Source organism: Ctenopharyngodon idella, chromosome 2, assembly GCF_019924925.1.
Source record: "Ctenopharyngodon idella isolate HZGC_01 chromosome 2, HZGC01, whole genome shotgun sequence".
Classification (NCBI taxonomy): domain Eukaryota; kingdom Metazoa; phylum Chordata; class Actinopteri; order Cypriniformes; family Xenocyprididae; genus Ctenopharyngodon; species Ctenopharyngodon idella.
In genome coordinates, this window is record NC_067221.1 from 23,746,770 (window position 1) to 23,762,187 (window position 15,418).

Here is a 15,418-nt window from a genome sequence, read left to right on the forward strand (position 1 = left end):
CTATATAAACACTTGACAACTTTCACTTGCTCTGATAGAGCAAGATAATTTCTTTTATTTGTCCTTTTTCATGGACAAGTTTCTTCTTTAGTGTAAATGCGTTTAAATTCTTCATTTTCTTCAGCAAAAGAGTTTTGAATCGTGTTGACTCTCTCGTGAGAAGTAAATCACAGTTTCTTTCTGTTGCAAGGCATGTGATTGGCTGTTTGCCACTGATGTCACGCATTCATGTGCACGCGCTCCACAAACTCAGGATCAAAGCCTGAGTTGACAGAGAAAGTTGATGATCAGCATCATGGTACCAACAAAGCCGGATTGGAGTAATTTGGTTTTGTCAACTTGAAACTAATCCTATAACCCTGAGTTTGTTCAACTACCATCATGATACAGGCCCCAGGTCTCATCACATCCGCTTGTCAACGGCAGTATGAACTGATGATATCTGATGCTGTATTCAAAATCACGCCCTATACCCTCATTCACTATTACCTACATTACTCCACTAATATAGTCCACTTGAAGGAGTGAATGAAAACGGACACCTAGTGGGCTGCTGCTTCTGCATTTTTGTGCTTGCTGTTTATTAATCATTTGAAGCTTAGCAAACTGGCAGCTTCAGTAGTAATGAAAATATTTACCTCGAACTCTGCCATGAAACTAGTATGTATAAACCGTAAATAAAAAAAGTAATAAGCAATTAAAATGAATTTATACCTGTATGATATATTACATTGTAGCTACATTGGATCAGCAGTTTGGAAAAGTTGTGGGCTCCATCTTCAGGTCAGACACGGGAATTCATTCGACGCGCGACTCTCACACTGAAGTATGGGGATTCTCTTGCCGTTGAGCGTACATCAGTTGTACATTTGTTATGGTGCATTGTGGGATTGAATGAATGAACTCAAGAACGTCCACTATGGTTTACTTCTAGAAATGGCTGTCCCCTCAAATCCCCTATTTAAGGGTAGAGAGGCGATTTCGGACACAGCCTATGTTTTAACGGGGTTCCAGGGCATGCTCCCTCGTGAAGTTTATTTAATTGATTTATTTATTTTTGCAAAAATTGTCTTTTGTGGTATCATCCACATGCAAAGTTGGTTGATAACATAACTGCAATAAAATAATAGTCTAACAATAAGCCTACTTGTTTAGATAGGATATATTATACATTTTATATTATGTAGGCCTAAGTAGCTAACTGGAACCTTATCAGTTTGACAGAATGTTCTACTTCAAAAGGCCACAGGAAACTTGACATTTTCTTATTTTGAAATTGCTTATTTACTCCTTAACAGTTCATCAGGCTCTTAATGATTCATCTGGAATATCTGAATGCCATGTTTTTCCCATCAGTCATCATTAGAACACATTTTACACTTGGGGAAAAACTGATTGTTTGGTCAATAATTCAAGAAGGTCCTGTAAAGCTCTCAGTTCTAGCTTGTATACTTGCCCTTATAAAAATCTATAGTTCTTGTAATTGTTTAACTGTAGCATTTGTTACCATAAGGCTATAATTACAGGTAAGACCATTGATGGCTCCTCATTACCATGCTTATAGGCCAATGTTGACTCTTAAGCATTTATTATTAAAAATAGCAGCCTAGCTGCAACATGCCACAGTTGTAATATAAATGTGAAACAACAATTAAGTCTACTTTGCACAAGTATCTTTTTATGTTTACATTGCACTTTATTTATATACACATACTTTTTTATGCACTACTGTAATGCACTTGAGGTTGCTGGAGGATTTGCAGAATAAGAATTTCATTGTATGGTGTAATGACTGTTTCCCCATATATATGAAACTTGAACAGGTTAGTCTAGCACAATAAATTCTAGTAAAGGTGGTCATGAGTATAGTTTAAAAAGCTTTCTTATGTATGTTGGCGCAATAAGATATTTTCTCTTTTTCAGTCTTTTTAGTTTATGTGGCTATTTTAGATCATGTTTGACTTTCTCCATAGCATTTTAAAGTGGTAAATTTTCAAAAGAATTCAAATGGGTCACACATTTTATTATCAGCTTCGCGATAGGAACGGCTCACGCATATCAGACTTTTGGAGCACACCGCTGAAGCAGGCCCAGCCTTTACTCAGGGCTCCACTGATTTCAATTATGATGATTTGTAGCTAGATTTGATACATTTAACACATTAGCCTTTATTGCCGCCTCAAAATGAACTCAGAATAAAAACATTTTTATGACAAAATATATATATTTTTAAAGTGCATATAATTATGGTTATGGAGAAATCTTTGCTCCCACTCAGACCTGAGCACAGATGTTCTCACATAGGGGTGTTTTAGTTTTTTAGCTTTTGTAATCACAAAGAGCATCCCCACATGACACCTTAAAACAGACAGCACATTCCTCTCCAGTAGCCCAGGCATATAACACGGCAACACACGCCATAAATTCCTTTTCCTCAGAGATAGCCTCACTACCACATTTGTTGATACTAGCTACACGCAGCCCCCCTTTCACCTAGGAAAACACAAAAAAGAAGGTCGAGTTATTCACTTAAGTTGCACAACACTGCAAATGTAAAAAACTTCCCACATGAAAGGCACAGGTTAATTCCCACTTGTTTATCCGCTCTTTTTCTCATGAAGGAAGTATGCTTATGCTCAGACAGAGCATATTTTTAAAGATGTTTTAGAACTTTTTATGGAATTGTACAGTATAGAAACATAAAACTATACTATAGTTACTATAGTTTATTAGTTACTATAGTATGTACTGTTATATGTGCACTTCCTGATTTCTTTGCTGTAATATTGTTGACATTATATTGAGTAATGTTGTGTAATGTAACCTTTCAGTGAGTATATTGCAAAAACAGCTGCAGTTTCTTTACAGGCCCCAATGAAAAAGTATTGGGCAACTTGAGATTACTGCAATATAGTACCAATTAGAGCAAATCTGAAACCACAAACACCACAGCCACAAATGCTCTGCAACACACAATAAAATGAGCACGGCCCAGAGAGACGTACAGTATGTCTGTAAATGACAAAATCGCTTTTATATTCTCATGGAATGATCTGAATAGAAACAGTGTCACTGAATGTATCTGATGTACCACAAGCCTTTTGAGTCATTTGGTTAACAGTCTCAGCGCCCTTTTGATCTGTTGTTTTGATTCCTGAATTTTGGTCACAGATACAGCATTGCATGTACTGGAAAAATTATGACTGTGGTACATGGCACTTTCCCATGAAATGCAAGCCTGAGTTTATAATCACAGAAGAAAAAACAGCTATTATGTTTCTAGTTTGATCTAATATATCTAGCAGTTCTTTTATTAATTGCGGCTAATGCTGTTTGATGAGCTCACTATTACAATGCACTTGTTTTTCTCATTGGTATAACTGAAGCAATTGGCTGATAGGATATTCTGTTCATGTGTGATTTGTGTTTGGCTCTTTACAGCCGTTCTAGATTTAATTGGCTAGACATTGCTTTAGCAATCACATCTATTTCTTTGATTGGGCAGCTGTTGTTCTAAGGCGGCAACTGTGGATCTGAAAGGTCACGGTATCCACGTGCGGCAGAGTCGGCTATCACTGACTTTCTGTAGAGAAGAGCATTACTGCAGTCTCAGACTCTATAACCAACTCCACATGTCTTATCTAAATAAGCAGTAGGCCAAGACGGATCACATTTCCTTCTGGTGCTAGCCAGACGTACGGATTACCTTGTCACTGGCTTCGACATAAAAATTGGAATTAAATTGATACTGGCACATGAAGTTGTGGTACCAGTCATGTTAAAGAAATACTGTACTTCGACGTATTAAGTGATTCTTTACTGCTTTGACCATATAGTTATAGTACATTACTTTTTGCCATACAGGAAGTCTCATCATGGGTACATTTACTGCACACGAAATTGTGTAGTTCAGTAAGTAATTGATATCCCTACAATATTAGACCTTTGCCATTCCACTAATATAAATCCTTTGAAGAATTGCCCCCTGACTTGGGCCAAATGAAATGTTAATTCATACCACAATCACATAGTGAGTACAGTTAGTCAGACAAAATGCCAAGGTGCAGTCTGGAAAAATTGAACAGAAGGTGGAATGTGGAACGTACTGTAAGATCATATTAGTAACAGGATTATTTTTGGTGGGTAAAGAGATTGTAGTTGTTGGTCACTATAAAGTACTGGGTTTAAAAAAACTCTAAAAAATGCTGGGTTAAAAACAACCCAAGTTGGGTTGAAAATGGACAAACTCAGCGATTGGGTTGTTTTAACCCAGAGGTTGGGTTAAATGTTTGCCCAACGTGCTGGGCAGTTTTATTTAACCCAACTATTGTTTAAAAATTACTAAATGGCTGGCTTAAAATGAATCAAAAATAGGTTGGTAATAAAAATCAGACACATAATTACTAGAAGCAACAATAATCAAAAGGTGAACATTTATTAATAAACAATTTAATAAATGTTTACTTTGGGTTCATTTTAAGCAAGCAATACAGTCATTTTTAAACAATAGTTGAGTTAAATAAAACTACCCAGCAGGTTGGGCAAACATTTAACCCAACCGCTGGGTTTGTCTATTTTCAATCCAACTTAGGTTGTTTTTAACCCAACATTTTTTAGAGTGCAGCAACTGTTTGGTACTCACTTGAGGGTGAGTAAATAATGACAGATTTTTTATTTTATTTTGGGTTGAACAATCCCTTTAATAGTGTGCTGCACTAAAAGCTGTAACACCATTTTATATAATCCAGACTGTAAAAATGCATTGCTTTTCACAGGCTGCTTGATGTAATTTCATTTCCATATGCGTCCAGCCACCTTAACACTGTCCGCTCATAATTCCTTAAACATTCTCTAATCAACATATCTCCGTGTCTAACAAAATGTTAAATCCCAGTACAGGCTATTTACGTCATGTGTTTTTCTTTGCTAATAAATCTACCAAGGTTGAATTATATCCACAGAGTACCGTAAATTGAGTATGATGACATACCAATGCTAGCGTCTTCTCATACTTGCTGTTTTGCCCATTAGCTAGCTGGGGAATGGTCCAATAGAGAGATGTACCAGGTAGTTTAATATATTACAAGTCGATGAAAACTTCAGAATTAAATTTCTTTACATGTAGGAGGAGAGTATAAATTATTTCTCTGAAATCTATTGGTGGTTTTTATAGACAACAGTATTCACTTCATGCATCCAAGTTAATGCTAAACACTGTATAACTGTGGATCTTCAAGATTCAAAAGGCTTTGAGGTGATGAATTTAGGGGAACTCACATAGTGCCTTTCCATCATTTGTATCCTAAGCTCCACGGGGTGCATCCTCTTGCACAGAAGTTATGTCAAAAAATGTTCTTTTAACCCATTTGAGAGCACCTAAATGTATTGAGGGCAAGGACAATAACTAGGACAGGTATAATTCTTTCTGCTCTTCTGCAGGTGGCTCTCTTTAAGGGCTCATCCTATTTTAGCACCTTACATGACCACTAAGGTTTTGGACACTGTGCTTAGGGGAAAAAAAGACTCTAACTCACGGCCAAATGACAACACACAAGAGCTACAAAACAAACAAACAAACAAACAAACAAACAAAAAATAATAATAAAAGAAAACAATGCAAATTGTTAAAATTAAGAACATTTTTGTCACAAGACTGAAAAAAGATCTGTAATAAAAACACAACATCAGGATATCTCCAAAATCCTGCAGAGCCATGTAATTTAAAGCTCCTTTTGTTGTCTGAATCTACTGATTCAAAACTCCGTAAGAAATTAAATGAATATAACTTGACTCCATTTGTTCTGTTGTTTGTCATTTTAATTTCTAAATTTAAACTCATTTTGATCTTTTTTCTGTGTATAAGAAAAAAAAAAGTATTATAAATATCTGAAAAACTTTTCTTTGCCAAATCAAAGTCATGTTGAACATGCTGAAACAGGCAAGAAAAAAATGAACAGGAAATGATATCATAGACAGGCCCTCATGACTGTGTGTCAATAAGTCTCATAAAATATCAGATCAAGTTTAGTTTATCTTGTAAAATTTGGTAACACTTTATTTTAGTGTCCTTGTTACACATTACATGCACTTTCTGTAGTAATAATAGTAAATTATGTATAATTACATACACCCAACCCTAAACCAAACCTAATCCTAACCCTAACCCTATAGTAAGCACATGTTGTTAATTAGTATTACTCAGTTTGTATGTAAGCAATAAGGTACGAGAGGCTGTGCTGTATCGTGAATAAGTCAAGGCTAAAGGGCGTTGTTAGGCACGACGCGAAGCGGAGTGCCTGCAACCCCTTTAGCTGTGACTTATTCACGATACAGCGCTAGCCTTGAGTACGTTATTGCTTTTATAAAACGGTTACCACACAATACAAATCTTAAAGCCAAAAATATGCATTGATGTAACTTTCATGAAGTAAACTTTCACTAAAGCCTTCCTTCCGCCGGAAAAAAATAGTCCCTGACTGTGAACAGCAACAGACGTTATAATATTACGGCATTAGATGAGTGTGTCAGTCAGTAGTGAAGACTTTTACATTGAAAAGACTGAATTTTTGTGAAAACAGAACAAGACACAACTGACAAATGCTTTGACTAGCGCTGTCAGTCACGGGAAAACCCCTTAACTGTTAAAAGGATAGGATAATACATTGGACATTTAAACAGATTTTTTATTATGAACATAGGACTGACCTGAAGGAAAATGATCAATCTGAACGCAGGTAATAAACTCGCTCACTTGATCTCTTTCTCACAATACTCTTCTACATAATACAATAAGCTTCAAAGAACAATATCAATTGAGAACATACAGTTTACGTTGCTAAGAGTTGTTGCTAAGGGTGTTGTGTAGTGATACACAGAACTGTTGGGTTATCGTGAAAAAAAAAAAAACACAGCTATTGACCAATCAGAATCAAGGACAGGAACTAACCATTTTATAAGTGTAATTATACCTTTAAAAGAAAGTGTAACTAAAATATTTAAAATGTATTTGTATTTGCAGATTTTGGTTACACTTTCAGGTTTCCTTGTTACAGTGTAATTATACATTGAAGTACTTAGTAATATTAATTAACTACATGTACTTATAGGGTTAGGCTATAGGATAAGGGTTAGGTTCATATATGCAAATACTTGTAATGTGTAAAAAGGACACTGTAAAATAAAGTTTTTTTGTTGGACACCTGTTTGTCATTGACCCAGTATCCACTGTATTTTCAGTGTTACAGCAGTTTATTTTATTTTATTTTTAGATAATTGTTGCAGTGGGTGTTGCAACTCTCCAACTGCCATTAACTGATTTCTGAAACAAGAGAGAGGAGATGAGAATACAGGTTTTTATTGCTTTTATTGCAGTACAAATATAGCACATCAAGTTTTGCAAAGCAGTGGGAATTGTATTCTACTGTTCTGTTTGCTTCTATCAAGCGATTACACATCCAGCTCTTCAGCCTTCTTTAGTAAAAATAAGCCCGGCTGAAGAGGCAATGCCCAGCGTGCCTTTCCCTTGATGAATTGCTTTGTGAATGTGTTGGTCTGTGCCACGTACACTCCCAGAAGTCCCTGGGTGTTTGAACACTGTAGTTACTATATCATATAATTATGACTTTGCCATCAATCACATTTTCATACTAATGCATCATTAACCTAACAAATAGCTCCCATATGTTCATCCGAACCTAGTCCTCTGGTCCAAATACTGTGTGCCTGCCACATGATTTTCCACAGAGTGGTGTGTATACAGTACCATGCGCCACATGGTTCCTTCACCTCACGGGCTACATCTTGTTTCACATCCCTAATGAGTCGGGTCATGAGTGCTAGTTAAGCAGTCATTGATAATTCAGTACAAATGTGTTCTTTCGAGAGCCATGAGGATGTGTCAAGACTTCCCTCTGTTCCTGGGCTTTTCAAACTTACCGCATTGCTTTTTCAAACAAAGCTTCATACGTCTCTGTTACCGGGGTCTGCAATCTACTCTGACAGCCGCCGACTCGCTAACCCCTTTCCAGTCGTGCTTCCAGTGCTTTTTTGGATGCTGACAATTTTATGTTTTTCTGCTCGCTCGTAACTCCAGGTCTCAGCTTCAGGACGAAATCCCCTTGTAGCACATTAACCTCTTCTTACTTAGCATCATGCTGGTTTCCGTCGACAAGCAATGGGCAATTTTATGCCTTTCACAGCCAATTGACTATATGATCCAGGGGAGAGGTGAGCCTCCTAAAACTTTTGTTATTTCACGTTTCTCATTAGACTCATCATGGGTCAGTGTTAAACATGGAGCTTTGCTAATGACATGGAGGAAACTGCACCTGCAATTACTGCTCTCATTATTGTAATCATTGTTATTTATGACTCCCTGTTTAGAGTATGGCTGAGCCCAAATGGAGCATAATGAGGTGTTGGGATGATAATGAGTTCGTCGTGAAGATGATGAAGATGATGACGGCATAATTCTCCAGCACTATAGTGACTTATGGTGGCAAACTGCTTTTGGCCCATGTGTGAGGCAGCTGGCACCTCATAGCATTGGTAGAAGGCCATGTGGTAAACATCATCCTAAAGACGGCAACTGAAGAGTGTATGAACAGTCATTTGTTTTTTTGTTTTGTTTTGTTTTGTTTAATTATTTACATATTAGTGAGATATTAGAACTTGTTCAGTTATATTAAGAGAGCCATAGAATATTGAACCCATTAATGGCCATATTTTCCCCAAAAACTATCTTTTAGCAAGCTGTGTATTTTCAAACAACTCCAATAGAAAGCTCTTCCTTAAGTTGGTCTATTTGTATGCCTCGTGTCTTTAAAACATCTATAGCCATGCAAAAAATACAAACTGTATAAAGTCTGGTAGAGTCTTCAGCCACTTTAATGGCCCATGGGTTTAAATGGGTTAAATATCATCTTCATTTTTCAGGTTTAGAAAGACTTAAGAACACTCCCGATATTCTAAAATGAACCAAGACAAACAACCCAAGGCATAATCCTCCAAAAAGGCCATCCAAAAAGAAAGACCAGACACACAAATTAGGATATTTTGCAATGGAAAACGAATCTCCCATCACTGTGGAATAACATAAAATTTGGCTGCATGCATAGGAATTTTGTAAGTTATTTTTCTAGTTGAAAGGACTAGCAATCCAACATATTCTTCCAAAATGCCACTCTTCCGGCTTTAGGTATATAATGGTCAAGTCTGATCAACTTTCCAATTATATAACAGACTCTTAATTCTGAGTCTATAAACGGCTGGGCCAATAACAAAATTAAATGGAGATATTGTGTTTGACTTTTTGCTCAGGCTGATATTCCTTGATATTACCATTTCCTAACCATAGCTGTTCATTCTGTGCATAGTAATAGTTTGAGATGGATAGTGTGAAATCTTCGATATTCGATATGCCACTAGCTTTCCTAAAGAAGATGTACAAGGTGTAAAAAAGAAAGACGCAGATACATTCACCTCCATGTAAGTCTTCATTGGACAGATGACTTTGCCTCTCAGCCAGAACACTAGAACATGCATGGCTGAGCCTCTTCCCTGGCCTCTGATGCATGAGTTAAAGCCATACCATTTCGTTAACAGGGCAGATTGAATTAATACCCATCCGAGGACTACTCCAGATGGCTGCTGCCTCTCTCACAGCCTCTCATTGTGTAGGAAAATAAACATCCGTAAATCACCATGATGGGAGTTCCTACAATCAACGGCGCTGAAGTCATGGTCCGAATCACGCCTCCTCAGAGGACCTGCTGATTTTGTGTGGAATACTCTGTGCCGTAAAAAGTAATCACCTGACACAACATAACGTAGCTGTTTGAGACGGATGTGGTCTCATGTTCTTTTCTGAACTGATGTTTTTGGCTAAAAATGTTCAATTCTGCCAAGGCCACAAAGTAGCAACACCTCTACTCGCATACCTGCTTACAATGTCTATTTGTATCTCCGGGAACTATTACAGGCATGTTCTAACACTCCAGAGAGGAAGCGTCCTGCTTTTGGAGTCTTGTCTCACTTGGCCACCGTATTGCAACAGCCACATAAAAGAGTGTTTTTATTGGAAAATAGGTGCTGCCCAATGATTCTTTATGCCAAACTAAATCCATATGAATATGACCTTAAGTAGAGGCTGGTTACGATTGCAGTAAATAGAGCTCTTTGTGGATATTTTACAAAAACATTCATTACATTCATGTTTCTGCCATGTCAAATATGGAGAAGTGACTCGTCATTGTTAATGGATAGTTTTGTCTCTGCAATTCATGTATGGAAATGAATGAAGAATATGTCCAGTGGACAATGAAACTGCCAAAATTGAAAGCACAGCAGAATTTTCCACTTCTCGTTTGTTTGGTATTTATGCATTTTGTATCTTTTTTCCCCCCTTTTCTTTCTTTCTGTCCACAGTAAATTCTTTGAAAAATGTAGTTTAAAAAACATGTGCCAAGCCATGCTGGTTTCATATCTTTTTGAATAACTAGCATTTAAAAAAATCAATTTAAAAAAGTTCCTAACCTTGATATTCAGAAATACCTATATCAGCTTTTGGGGAGTCATACCACAAGACATTTTGCATCCTGATATAACCTTTCCTTGTCAAAGGCCAAATTATTTGGTGTTTTTAGAGATTTGTTGACCTTGACACACCATCATGATGGTCTGCAGGGGTCCTTGATATAATTTACTGTTTTATGTTTTATTTTGTTTTATGCATGTTGGTTGCACCAGCTGACTTAGAATCAGTGGACAACAGATTTTCAAATATATCTTCTTAATCTACTCAATCTACTTAATAAGGTTTTCTTATTCTTTCTTTTAATAAGGCTTCTTTTTTCTTCTTTGTGATATCAGTATATCAGCTCATTCTTTCTTCTTCAGGTCTTCCTAAAGTTTTACATATTATCTAACAAATCAGATTGCTCAGAAGAGAACAGAATGTCACAAGCATAAAATTACATTCTGAACACAAATCTGCTATAAATCCAACTGCCATTATACGGCATACCAGTGGACATTCATTATACATGCATTCAAAACACAAGAGAATAATGTAAGAAAACTGCATTTTTGTAATCCCAGATCCAACATGATGGCCAAGTGAATGATTTGGTTAGAGGTAAACAGGGGGTTTCTTTGGCTCTTTATGTGCTTTCTGTTCATAGTCCATTAAACCCACAGGCCCTCGGCTCTGATCACATGCTACCCAAAGGTTCTACACTAACAAGAAGTGATCAGACATTGCTGTAAATCACATCTTATGGAAAAAAAGAGCTCCGGTTTTTGTATATTAGAGTACAAGGAGTTTCAGTATTCTGTCATGAAATAAAAGGAAGGTCAAGAGGTAAGTCTAGCCTTACCTCTTGACCCTCCGTTCAAATATGTGTACTTCCCAGCTGCACAGTATGTAATAAACATTATGTCCAATGTGTACAAAGTCTGAATAGTAAGTATTCATGATACAGTAAGAGATGCAGATGACTGGATCTGATGGAAAGTGTAAACCCACATTGCTATTCCATGCAGACACAGGAGCTGAGAACAAATCAAATTTGAAAAGATGAGAAAAAAAAGGGTGGACAACATTGAGTTTTTCTAGGTATGAAGTTGCTCCTTGTGACTATACCTACACATTTGTGACCTTTTGGTCATTGCAAGTGCTACAGTACCCAGATCATGGATACAGCTTAGGTGTTTTGAAGCAGATCCAGCCTCCATTGTCTTCTCAACTGTCTAAAAAGTTGAGTAATTACATAAAGTGAAGATCAAAGATCAATTTCAATGTTTTTAATCAGTCTTGAGTACTGTTGAAGGTACTGGCAGTTGCATGTTTGTCTCCGGAAGATTTTACATTGAATGTATGAGAGCTGTCAGTTAGACAGACAACCTTCACAGTGGGAACTTGCTGCATGGTTTCAGGGTCGTGTGCTTGCAAAGGTGGAGCCCAACAATACAACCGCATGCTCTTTCATTTACTAGCAGGGGGCAAAATACCAAAAGGAACATTTGTGTTTTTAAATAAATGGACACAATGAATCACACAAGATGGTGGTTTGACGGTTATGGCCATGACCCAAACACTGTTTGGTGATTCGAGTTTAAGTGAAGTTCTCGTAATATTGAAGCATTTGTGGCTTATTTCCATCCCAAGCATATTTCGTTCTAAGAGGTGGTCTGTTTTATCCATCTTGATCCGTATTGATCACAGAATTGCTTACCATTGCTCACCATCTGGTGAGGTCAGATTCACCCAGTGTAGAGTGGTTCATTAACTAATCAATCTCATGTGCTCCAGTCAGCTGTAAGAATTGCCCGTTCTGCTTGAATCTGTTGTGATTGGCTTTCAATATGTTTAGAATCCCTCTGCTTCTCCAGTGTGTCTTGTATTCCTCAAGTCTCCATAAATAACGCTTAATTGAAACTGTCCAGCTGTCAGAATGATTACACGCTTTAGTTCGCCATTTGGCGGCAAGAGACAGAAGTCTATGCGTGCTTGGTTATACAGTACAAGTTTGTGGGGAATTCTTCACTTTCTTAGCCAACGTAATCATGCCACTGGAAAAAAGGGTGAGCAAAACCTAGTCGTACACCTGTGTATAGTGCACTAGAGCGATGTGTGCAGATGCTCTTATCAGCTTTGATAAACAAATACTGAAACATTTCTAAGGTCGGGGAGGAGTGGTGGTTTTTAACTAATCCATACTTGGAAAGAAAGAATGGCCGGCTAAAGGACTGTTAGCTCTAGCATGCAAAATCGCAAACCCATTTTTGCATTGAGCCAACACAGATGCGGTACAGTGGGACAGCTTTATGAAAGACTAAATAAAACATTTTTGCTCGTACAAAAGCATCCTGTTCCTGGAGCCTTTATTTGGAATTTGATCTGTTGAACCAAACAATTCCATTTTCTATGGTATTAGTTTATTGATTTATTGGTACTATGAAAACATTGAAATTGTGTACATTTAGAACAAGAGAACTTGCTGAACTGAAAATATGTCTTTTAAATATAATTTTTTCAATCCCAAAGCAGTTTCAATTTCAGTAAATGCTATTTAGAGTTAAATTAGTCTCTCTCTCTCTCTCTCTCTCTCTCTCTCTCTCTGTGTTTTTTAAAGTAGATGTATATTCTTCAAGCTAACTTGAAAAAAGTTTCTATCAACATTATGATTTTGCAGAATGTTCATTGTTATCATTGTTGTGTTACATGTAAAAGTTGAGATTTGTGGAGTGTATTATGGATATGTTAGATGAATTCATGTCAAAATAAAGCCATGTAATCAGTTTCAAGGAAAATTCATTCAAAAATGAAAAGTTGTTGAAGTTATCATTTACTAATCCTCATATCATTCCAAACCTGTGTGCAATTTTCCTCTTCTGTGGAACAAAATAAGATATTTTGAAAAATGTCCATACAATGAAAGTCGATGTTGTCTGGATCCCAGTGATCTTCAAAATATCTTGTTTTGTGCAGAAGAAAGTTATACAGGCTTGGAATGACATAGGGCCAGATTTACTAACAACTTGCGCCAGAGCAAACCCTCTGTTGACATTAAAAAAAGTATTGTTGGGATTTACTAAAGACACGCAGTGCAAAATTAGCGCTGAAAAGGTGTGGACTGAGTTGTTTTTGCGGCTGACCTTATTGCATATGCATTTGTAGGAGTTTCCCTTTCAGACGCAAAATTTATGGGAGGAGAGTATTGAAATGAATCACGCAACGCGATTTACTAATGTTTGCGCTAGTCAATTTACTGGTATTTGCGCCATTACATAATGCCCAAAAAATGTCTTAACCCATTTTGCGACATGGCAGCAATTGTTGCTGCTAGGAGGAGACACCGCAGAGAACAGAGAGTGCGTGGTAGACAAAATTTTCCACTCGTATTAATTTCTTTGGAATGCCAGAGGAAGATGTTATCCAAACATATCGTTTGCCAAGCCATGTTGGCCTATATATATATGTGTGTACGTTTTTGTCAGATTACATGTAACAAGTTGCGCTTGTGTCGACCTGCACCTGATGAGCATCAGCTCTGATTATTTGTGACCCAACGCTAGTTTGCACTGCTCTTAGTAGATTGCGTTGGTCATTATGTAAATGATTTGATTGCTGTCCAGAGGAAGGTGTGACTCTCTGGAGAGTGTTTAAGGCCGGTTTACACAGAACGCGGTTTTGCTAGTAAAAACGCGAGGCGCAGGAATGGAAAAAAGGCGCAAGGTCTTTTTTTTTTTAAGTTTAACTTCTTTAACTTGAGCACCGTGTTTTTAGAATGACGTGAGGCAACGGTTAAAAAGACGCGAGGCAACGGTTAAAGATGTCAGTAGCGCGTTTACATTGAAAAACATGGAAGAGCGATGGAATGGAAAAACGCATTCTTTGTGAACGGCCCTTTAGTGTGTTTTAAAAAAATATGTTAGAAACAGCCCCATATAAAAAAAAACTTCATCCCTGTGTGATTAGATTTTGTAAACATGAAATAGTTGACTTGATTTCACTGCTGACCACAAATGGTCGTTCTGTTGCAGAGAGGAAGGTCTGAATTTAATGATGGCCAAAGCCTGGCTATAATTTGGGAAGCTTTTTGACATTAGGGATTTTGGGAAGCGTTTTGACATTAGGGATAAAGTGTGCTTTGTTTTATGTAGTTACATTAACATTGTTCTAACATTGCTTCTGCTGCTGTATTTTGTGATAATCAGGAAAGCACAAATCTCTTGTTCAACATGAATTATGGTAGCATATTTAACTCAATCAGTTATTTTAAACCCTTGTCCGCAACACTATTGGGCTCGCCATATTTTTGTTGGCATTTTCTTTGTGTGCATGTGCGCGCATGAAGTATCCTGGTCTTATTAACGCACTTGGGCCTCGCTGTTCAGATAGCCCTTTAATAGCGATGACGTGAGCCCGTGAAGGAACATGACCTCTCGTAAAGCCACAAAGCCTGGGCTGTCTACCCATCCGGCTCCTTCACACAAAACCAGACAAATACAGGATCCATCTCTCCATCCATATTTCTCTCATTCTATGGCCTCTTTCTAGTCATTATACATCAGTTAGAGAAAAAGAAATTGACTGACATTTAGATGTGCCATGACTGACTAATAAACTCATTTCAAATCCACCGCAGATACATGGAAACTTTGAGAGAAAAATATATTAAAAAAAAAAGATGGATGTAATTTCATTACTAAGAAAGAGGTCCCTGAATTTGATAGCTTAACAGGTGGTGTCAGGTGTGGCTGTTGTAGAGAGAGCACAACAAAGGACATAGAAACATATTAGTCTTTATTCTAATTCACAAACTACAATACAAGAGATCGCTGGAGACTACAACCACACGTAGACATAGTACTGGAAAAATGAACTGGGGAAACTTATACTGTATACTCAGAGAAC